This window comes from Cupressus sempervirens, chromosome 3 (assembly GCF_028749045.1).
Source record: "Cupressus sempervirens isolate cs-2001-9-10 chromosome 3, ASM2874904v1, whole genome shotgun sequence".
NCBI classification, from domain to species: Eukaryota; Viridiplantae; Streptophyta; class Pinopsida; order Cupressales; family Cupressaceae; genus Cupressus; species Cupressus sempervirens.
Genome location: NC_143120.1, coordinates 290933470 through 290944443, shown reverse-complemented (window position 1 = coordinate 290944443; position 10974 = coordinate 290933470). Strand labels below are relative to the sequence as shown.

Here is a 10974-nt window from a genome sequence, read left to right as displayed (position 1 = left end):
AATAGAATTTAGCAGACATTGAGTCATGTAGTTAGTACAATTGGTAAACAGATTGTTCTTCTTCTTATTGTCCTTTTAATTTTCCCAATTTGTAATGAAGAACAACTTTACACAATAGTTGGGAAATTGTTTATGAGAATAACTAGTTTCCCTCTGAATTAAGGTACAGCTCCCTATGTGAATAATGTTCAAGGAATTATTTTTCTCTCCTAAACTAACATGGGGTATGCTCTTAACCCGAGAGCAAAAGAGGCAAACCGAATTAAGCCTAAACAAGACTTAATCCAGGCAAGAAAAAATTTTCTAATCTATAAACCAAGCAATAGAACTCACAATTCTTATGAATTTATATACTCAGCATCAACTAAACTACAAAAACTATCAACAAAAATATAAATGAAATGATCAAGAAGTTCCAATGAATCCTTCTCTGAATCTCCCAAAGCACATCTTACCTTAGTTAATTCATATCTTCATAACGAAAGAATGAAACATCTTTTCTTTCTTTCTGTAATTTGGATTTTAAAGAAAGAAACATAGAAGCAACCATTAACTAACTAAATGGGACAGGAACTTATTGATATAAAACACCCTTCCATTGACTCTACAATATTAAGTCTATTACATCAACAATTTACCCCATCTCTACTCCAGCTCTCTGACTGTATGTAGAAAAGGCTGAACCCCTTTTTGTTTCTTTTACAACAACTTATATAAAAATCCCAAGCATACACCCCTTATGGGAATGTGAAATTTTACAAATTCTAGAATCTAAAAGGACTGGACACCACTTTCAAAACCAAAAGAAAAAGGACTATGCCTCTTCATCTATCTCTCCATATGTTTTGCCTTCAAGAAAGTGAAATGAATAGACTTTCACCAATAGACAGGGACTTGGAGATAGCATGCCACATCTTCCCTAGTTACTGCTTCTTCGTGCAACAGCTGAAAAATGTTCAAACAAATTATCATCATGCCTATCTTACATCAAATGGGCCAGCATAGAAATCTTCTTTTGTATCATGTCTTTAGAAGTTGTGACTGTACCATCAAGATCAATCTCAAACAACTTTTCAACTATTTTAGTATATGCAATCTCGTGGCACTTCTCATCTGCAGCAATACTTCCACATATTTGAGCTAGTTTGAGATCACCATGATCTTTGGCAGATGTTGTCGTATTACCATGTGATATGAATGTTGTCCTCTCTTCGAAAGATGTGTGCAAAAGCCAAGAAAAGGACTATTTTTTGTTCGAGGATCCATTCATGATCTAATGAGATATTGTATGGTCTTTTCAATCTATCTCATGTCCACACAGCCACACAAGTAAAGATACTTATTGAGAAGATCACCATGTCTGTTCTCTTCAGCTATCCACATACGATTCCACACAACCCAGGATGTGGGACTGGCACCACTCTCATCTCGCACCCCATCTAAAGCGTTAAGCATAGTCTGATAAGCCAGTGATGCTTCCTTGATAATCATATCTCTTACTAGAAAAACTAAGTAATCATCCAATAATTCATGAGACCGCTCTCATAGCTCTTTCACATCATCGACAAAGGCCTCAAAAGCCAGATCGGGTGAAGAGTCTTGTGTCTACCGAGAATTCTCGATGGGTTTATCATGATTTTTGGGATTCACAAACTCTGTGACTCCAAAATCTTTAGCAATCACAAACTTCTTGGGATCAATGTCAATGCCAATAACATGTGAAGCACTTGTTGTTTAGGCACCCTTTGCCACCGCAAGATCAACTGTACCAAGACCAAATATTGCAATAATTGATCTAGCTTCCACTTTTTCTATATTCCAAACCAATCCAAGACCTAAATTTTGGGATTTTAGAATCATTTCTCAAGATTTCTACAAGCTATCTCCATTCAAGATCTTTACTAGCCTTGCAACTATTGCCATCTCGGGGGTCAAGTCTAGACATATTCTTCAACTATTTTCTTGTTCGTTCAACAGATTTAAGACCCTGAGTCCTATCCCCGACATCGATTCAAGTTCCTCCATTGTATGCTTTGTATGGTTGGGGAGTGATGACAATGATAATACTGAAAGTAAAATCATTTTGAAGCTTCCTTGTCCCATTGAATTAATGCTTCAGCGATGGTATACCATGCTTAGACTAATAACCAATGCTATTCAACAAATCTTGCACCATATTTGGTCACTACTCATTGATCACAGTGCCACATTATAATTCATGATATTATATGCCTTGAATATCATCAATTGTGATGCATGACTGGTAGTAGATCTTATATTCTATGGTAGAAACATTCTTTAGTTCTTGATGCGACAATCGAGTTTACCATCTTCTTTAGATCTCTTTTCCATAAAAGTAGCTGCGGTGGTGTTTCTTATATGTTTATAACTTCAAGAGCTACAACTGCATGGTACAATTCTTCCTATTCATCATTTTATAGTTTGCATTTGAAATCTTGATTCTATCTGCATAATACATCTTCTCAGGGCATCATTGCTACATCAATCGATAGTATCAAGAGTGGACTGACCCAAATAAGTTCAATTCTCATGATAGATTCTCAAATTAGTTTCAAGGCTCAAAGATTATCCTTCCCATATCATCATCGTTAACTGATCAAGAGGCAGATAATTCTCTCCATTTCAATTTACACCCTTTGAGCATTCGAGTTCAATGGCTTGCTACAGGTTGCTGCTCTTAACCTACAACAATAGGCTTATGTGATGGTGCCTGGTAAGATTGTGAAATGATAGAAGGTGAAGCCTTGTTCTTTTCCTTTGATTCTTGAAGAATGGAGGCATAAGTATGCTTGGTGACTTCAGCTGTAGTTTCTTCAATAGATGCAGAAGCAGAAGCAGAAATAGAAACACTGTCCATAGACAAAAAAGCAGTAGATGTGGCCCAAGTCAGCAAAAACTACAGTGAAAACAAGGATATTCACTCCCTCCTTCTATCTTCATGATCATGTTTAGTTGATCAATATATGATTCATCTTGAACCTCTAGAATAAATCTCCCTTTGTTGCATGTAGATTTCATGATTAGTTCCTAAATTCTTGATTGAAAAGGCTATGCTCTTTTAGCATTGTAACAAAAATTGTCAGTGAAAACCTGCATGTGAGATGACAATTAAAGTTTTAAACCATTTTAAAAGATATATTTCTAGCCATAAAATTGCATGTAGATCAAGGTGATTAGTGGGTTCATCAAGTAAAAGCAGATCGGGTTCTATGAAAAAGGGCTTGTGTATTAACCACCATCCCCACTATCATAGTAATATCATCCAGCTTTCCTCCTGCAACACAAGAAGAGTGTAAATTTCATTCCAAGTAGCTTTTTCCACACTAGAATATGATATCATTAGATCTCTCAATGCCACTAGCCTCTTGCAATCTTGAAGATTTTCCACTAAAGTTCTCCACTACATTACTCAAATAAAGAAACTTTTTCTGATTCCTTACGAGTGTCCAAGAATCATGACTTCAATCACCATTCCATCTAAAAGAGATTATCAATGGGAGCATAATATCCTTGCTGGGTTGGGATCTATCACCTACCCATCATGACAGGACTTCCAAATAACCCACCTCGCTTGACAAGAAGAAGGCAATTTGAAGGGGAACCTAACAAAGATTGCCTACCTATAACGACTTATACCTAGACTCAAGACTGACTAGACTAACTTGATATGACCACTATTGCCAAAAAAAAAAGGGTGGCTTAAAGTCAGGCAACAAGTGCCAAGCATACAAAATCCTAGGAACAACATGAATATTAGTTATGATTGAGCATTAGGGTATTCAAGTGTTGAGTAAACCATTTTTGGCATATCTGTTTGTGATGACACAAACACTTATGTAAATCATTTTGGTCAAATTCTACACATGATTTAATGATTGTAGAGACACCTAAGGATTTGTTTATGCATTTTATCAGATGTCATCAATCTCTATGATGACAGCATAACCAATCAATAAAATGGAAGGACCAAGCTACAAAAGGGAGAATTTTGGATCATTGATTATGATCTAGAAACTTTTCTAGATGGTTATTTAAGGAGGTTCCAAAGCCTAAATCAGAGAGAGAGAGAGAGAGAGAGAGAGAGAGAGAGAGAGAGAGAGAGAGAGAGAGAGAGAGAGAGAGAGAGAGAGAGAAGAAGGAGAGTTTGAAGAGTCAACTGTATGAGTGAAGGAAGGCTATGTTTGATGATTAGAAGTAGAGATCTAATAGAGAAACCTAGCAATAAAGGATATAAAAGAGTTTTTCAGATAAGGAGATCAAACTAGAATTGGAAAGAGGAGATCCATAATCTAGGATCATAGTGCTACTGATACATTCTAGCAAGTGAATCAAGGTAATTCTCTTAATAGAGTGGTCCTAATAGGCCTATTCGAATATACTAATAGAGTGCTTACTTAGTTGTAATTTTAAATTCTTTGATCAAGGTAGATTGAATAAGTCATGTAAGCTCTTAGTAGGGTAGACCCCTCATAAGGTAGATCACCAGAAGTGATTAGACTTTATAGCCTTAACAACTGTACTTTACTATTCAGTAGTGAATATTTTTGGGTATCATCCCCACCCCAATTTTACCTTCACCTTGGAGGGTTTATGGGTAACCAAATCTTTTATGTTATGTGTTTACATTTATTTTTAGGTTTATGCATATGATGGATATATAAATCTATTTTAGTTAATGAATATATGGTTCATGATGTTGATATGAGATGGATTAGTGGTGAATGCATTTGATTTGTTTGAAAGAGTTAAAAAAATTATAGATTATAATTCACCCCACCCCCCTCTCAATATCTTTCTTTCCTTAAGACTTCCAATAACCGCCTTTTTATATGTTGTAGAAGTTGCTCCATAAACATTAATAATTGTGAATCGAATATCACTTTTAAAAATTTTAATTTTGGAACTCATCCAATTTTTTTAATATTATTTGGAAACTATTTTCTACCTTCCTTGGATCCCATTAGATTCTTATGTGTCCAAATGCACCTATTGATTCAACCATTTCAATATTCTAGTAACCTAGTTTCTTTTTTTAATAATTATCCTTCATTATTTAGTTTTGTTTCTTGTATAAATATTATATTATATTTTTAAAATGATAGATTGCACTTTAAGAATTGCTTTTTGTTAGGGGCATTTAGACCCTTAACATTCCATGTAGTTATCCTCATAGATCTATGGGAAGGTTATTCCCCTTCCCTATATTAAGAATATCTTTGATCTTTTTCTAATTTTGAGCTTTACCTATCATTGTTCTTAGTTCAAGAAGACTTTTCCTGTCTCTTTTCTTATTTATTTTTCCACATTTTGGTTTTTCTAGGCCATCCATGTTAGCAATTATACCAAGTTTATCCAAATTGTCTTTTGCATTTTGTATGTTGTTTTCTATTGTGTTGTCATCTCTGTCCTATTCCTATTCTCTCAATTCCTATATTATATCACTTATTAGATTGTCTTTATCTTCTTCTTCAATATGACCTATCTCCAAAATGTCTATTTGGTTTTCCTTTTATCTTGATCTTTCTCCTAGTGTACTAGAATCTGAACACCAAATTCTTCCCAATCCTATACTGCATTTACCTGAATCTATTTTGCCTCCTTGCAATTTAAATGTTCACAATAATTTATTATTGTTTCTATTTCTATTGGAATATTGATTGTAGTTTTCTCTATTTTTCTGAGGTTGATGTGTAGTGCCTGCCCCTAGTTTACATTTTTCGAGCTACATTTATGATATGATTGCCAAACTCTTTTAGGCCAATTTATGTTTGATGAGTAGTATTATTATTTTAGAGATTATCAGATGATGTTTACACTCAGCTTATTATATGATGAGATTACTTGGTACTCTATATTTCATGCATGTATGATGATTATTCAATGGTTTCAGTTATCGATGATAATTAGTTAGATAGTTCATTATTCCATGTGTTTCTTATGGATACTTACCCCATACTGCATGTGTATGGTGTGCGTGCTGTTTTATTTATGTATGGTGTTTCTGATATGTTTAAGGAAGGGAGTCGTAGTCACCTGCTAGTCGGGATCTACACGATGCACCACTTCCTGCCATTTCCTATTTAGCTTAGAATATTGTGTTTGTACATGTGTGGATTTTATGCAGGTTGCAGGTACCAGGTATCAACTTCCCTGAATTGTCAGGATGAGCGTACCCTATCGCACTGTCTCAATGGTAAGAGGGGGGAGATAAACTCTTAAGTCCAAATCCTAAACCCTTTAGCCAATTGTCCTAATTAATAATTAGGACAAGTATCTGAGTTAAGTACCCTCCGAATGCATCAAATGATGTAATTTGGTGATTATAACCCTTTTGTTTGATTTGGTATGTATTTTTCTATGATGGGTTTTCGTATGTTGCTTTATGAGTCCTTGGTGTATTTTCTATTAATTAAGTCTAATTAAAAAGACTAATTAATGATTTAATTTAATAAGGAATTATTATGATATCTTTATATTTAATTAATTAATTAATTAATTAAATAAAAGAATTAAAGTTGGAAATTAAAGTTTAAGATATATTTAGAACAGGATAATATTTATTTAATTTAATAATAATATATTTGGAGTTCATTTTTAAATAAATGCTAAATATTATTGTTATTTAAATTAATTAAATATGTTATCAATTAAGTTCTAAAATGAATTAAAAGTTGAAAGATATTAATTTATTAAGAATTCTAGATCGCATGATCTAAACATGAGTTAAATATAAGAATTAAATTAAAAGATTAAATTATAAAAATTAATAATGTTATTTTAATTTCTTAAAAGTGCACATAAGATTTAAAGTAATAAATTAATTAAGAATTGAAGTCAAGTGAATTTTTAAATAAAGTTATTTAATAATTCAACTTAATGTGCATGAAAGTTGAATGCAAAAGAATTAGAAAAGATAATAAAAGTTAATTTGAGTTAACTGAGTTGTGAAAAGAGTCTTCTCGGGTAAACGCACAATTAGTGCCCCGAATTGAGGAGAATTTGCTTATCACAACTTTGGGGGTTCACTTTTGGGATAGACGAATTTGGACGGGAATTTTTGGGGGAGACAACTTTTGGAAGAAAATTTCAGAAGGCGAATTCTAAAGAAGATTTTCAGAAGAAGGTTATTGAAGAGGAGCGAATTCTCGTACAGCTTTCGGAGATTGCATAATAGCATCAGATTGAGGTAGGGCCTTGTGTTTGATCACGGGTTGAATTATGCAATTTGATAATCTTGTCTTCTTCGTGCTTGTGGATTATCAATCCGAATTGTCTGGATTTCACTGTTTGATTCTTTCGCTCTCTTATGAACCTTATGATACTATATTGTATTTCACCTATATAATAGAATTGGTAGAATAAATCAATTTGAAACCCTCGTTTCTAGATTAAGGAATTATTGTATTTATTTTTGGGTGGGATCTGTTTTTTTTTTAAATATATATATAATAATAATAATAATAATAAATAAAATAGAGAGAATTGTTTAATAAAATTTGTTTATTTGTAATATTTTGTTACTTAAATAAATAGAATTCTTAAAAAAAAAAATTGTTAATATAAAATATATATATATATATATAATTGGTGGGGGAATTACCCCCACCCGTGCCCTTTTTTGATGGCAGGCCGACTGCTGTGCAGTCGTACCTGCTGATGCAGGCCGACTGCAGCAGCAGTCGTGCGCTGCAGCAGTGGATGGCAGGCCGACTGCGGCAGCAGTCGTGCGCTGCAACCCTGCATGGAGCCAGCGATTTAAAAATCGCTAGGTAATGTGTTTTCATATTATGTATTATGTTATTAATAAATTATATCATAATAATTTTATTATAATAATTTTATTATTATTTTTATAATAATTTTATTATAATAATTTTTATTATTATTTTTTTTATATAATTTTTTTTTTATAATAAATAATTGGAGGATTAAACTCAAAATTTTAGTTGTTAGTTAATTAAGTTAATTAACTATTTATATGTATATAAATATAAAATTGAGGAAATTGTTGATGATTATTGATTACCTAATTAATAATTATTAGATAGTTATTAATTTAAATATGTATATGAAATTGGAAATTGATTTAAGCTATTGGTAAATAGTTTTTAAATAAAATAGGTATTTTTTTTAACTTTTAGAACTTCGATTTTTTTTATGGGTTTTGGATTTATCTATTTATTATTTAATAATCAAATACTATTATTATTTAATAAATGAAGAAATGATTATTATTACTTTTAAGTTGCGTTATAATTAATTGTGAGAACGGGTTAATTCGTTGGGGTAAGCTGTGCAACTTAGTTGTTGAAATATACGTTAATCTACAAACTGAAACCTTTATAATATACTTTCAGATCCAATCTCTGAGACTTTGATGTTGTCTTTGTACTTTGAATGTTTTGGGGTTGGTTTAGCGTTGACCAGTTCAGGTTGTTACCAGAGGCTCGGGGTTTGTGAATGTGATGTCTTGATGATTTGGTCTCGATCTTTCTTAACCTGACCATGGTAATGTGATGAAGTGCTCTATGACATGATTGTGTTTACTGTTTGTGATTGCTTTCTAGTTTCCTTGTGTGAAGCTGAGATGTATGTAATTGAGAATACCTAACTTAACCATTTTTGAGTCTCGATCAGTTATATTTGATAACCATTTCTGAGTCTCGATCAGTTATACTTGTATTACTTTCTGGTTGCTCATTAGAGAACCATTGGATTTTGTGACTTATTATTGATGCCTTCAGTTGCTGATAGAGAACTGTCATGATTACATGATTACTATTTGATGTTATCTGTTGCTCATGAAGAACTGATATATTTTGTGGATTATCTTTTTATGATATTTTCAGTTGCTCGTATAGGACTGAGATGGTTTTATTATGATTCTTTGATTTATGAGTTCATGAGCTAGGGTAGGTTATCTATGTGTAGAGTCGAGAAGTGGCTTGCAATGGGGGTCAGAGCCCTAAGAGGCTGCCTTGAGAAACCCATTGTAAGTCATTTTTAATAAGTGAAAACATTTACACTAAATGAGAGAAAATGAACCTAACAAGATAATTGTATGTTCTCTCCCATGCCATGAGTGCTAGTACAGACTAGGATGGGGTAGAGAGGATGCTTGGTTACGACCTTGCATTCCATAGTATGCCTCATCAGTACGAGAGGATACTAGTGGCCGCAGGATCAGTAGGGACCCGGGATTCCTAAGGGATTGCTCGGGTAACTTCTACATGACTTTTGCGATGACACTTTCCCGCTTGCATATTAGGTTTCCTACGTGTCTTGTGGTACCTCTGAGATTTAGATGTCGATCTTTTTAGGAACCCTTGAGTTAGCATACTTATAGGATTTCCTGGACTTAGAGAGTATTTATGATTATAGGTTTAGTTATCCTATTTTGGGACTTGAGACTATCTCCTCAGCGCGGTGGGAGTGGACCATTTAGGTTCCACGCGGTCGGGTGGTAGTGCTTTTACTCTTACCATTGAGATCCGTTCCGTGGTCACCGTGGCTGGAGATTTCGTGATTGGCATTTACCTTCACTATGTTCTTGGATTATTATGATGGATGGTTAGATTTTATGATAGATGTTTTATCATTATGGATGTATGGATGTATCATGTATAGTGAATAGTTTCATATATTTTTACTGTACTTTGTATCAGGGATTTGAGGATGTTGTATCTTGATCTTTACATATGTATATTCTTTTAAGCCTTTCATACCCTGTGACATGTACAGTGGATGAATGAGCATTCCGAATTAATTTGCCAAGGAGCATTCGGAACAAATGTATATTATGGATATTGGAGTTTCTAATTATTCTTTTATATGTATGTGTTGGTTGTTAGACTTAGAATTAATTAAATTTAAACGTGACTCAACGTCTTGGGATCTTTAAGAAATGTAACTTGCAATGTATGTTTGTCGATGATTACATGTTATTGCTTCCGCTACTATTTGTTTGATGTGTATGTCATACTTTCTTACTTAAAAAAAAAAAAAATGTTTAGCAAACTTAGTGAAACTTTAGGTTAATTCTTTTGGATCCCTTGGCGGGGCGTTACATCTGGTATCAGAGCCCAAGTTTCTACATTGGGAGCTCTGGGTATATTGGAACACCACTAGTGTTAACTAGTTGAATAAAAATGCAAACCTTAAACTAAAACTTGAAGCTAGTTGAACTGAAACTGTATATAAACTATTAGTTACCTATTTTATTCATACTTCAACACTTAAAACTTCAAAACTGAAACTATACTTAAATTGAAATTATAGGTAAACTGAAAACTGAAAATATCTTGTTTGCAAAACATGTGTTTTTTATCTATGTATTTCAGTAGTATGTTTCATGGTTATTTTAGCATCTTGTGTCTTGGATATTATTGTAGGATGGTATCTGGGATGAGATCTTCTGTTAGGGGCCGTAGCCTTGGCCGTGGCAGAGGTCGTGGACGAGGCAGAGATGTTAGTGTTCATGAGTCTATCCATGAGAGCCCCATTCAGGAAGAGAATAGGGAAGAGCATGTCAGTGAGCATCATGAAGAGAACCACGATGAGGGACATGCCGACTCTGAGGAGGTTGATCTGAGGCAAATGATGCGAACCCTTATTGATCGCTTACCCCCTATTCTTGAGCAGGATAGAGCACACCAGGTTGGACATGAGCATAGACGCAGATCTAGGAGTCCTCAGAGGGATCGACATAGATTCATAGTATCTTCTCAGATGAAGGATCTTCAGAGGTCCAAGATCAAGCCCTTTAATGGGCAAGGTTCTGGGTATGTAGCTGAGCAGTGGCTTATTGCCCTTGACAGGATTTTTGCTATGCAGGACTTTGACAGTAATGTCAAAGCGAGGTTTTCCATTACCAATCTAGAGTTATTTGGAGCCACCTGGTGGACTATTGAAGAGAAGAAGTTGGGCATTGACATGGGTAGTGTCACTTGGGAG

At 33.9% G+C, this 10974-nt stretch overlaps 1 pseudogene; it reads right to left on the bottom strand.

The window, feature by feature from the left end:
* Nucleotides 1-919: 919 nt before the first annotated feature.
* LOC149566106 (stearoyl-[acyl-carrier-protein] 9-desaturase, chloroplastic pseudogene) lies at nucleotides 920-1623 on the bottom strand (annotated as a pseudogene).
* Nucleotides 1624-10974: the final 9351 nt, after the last annotated feature.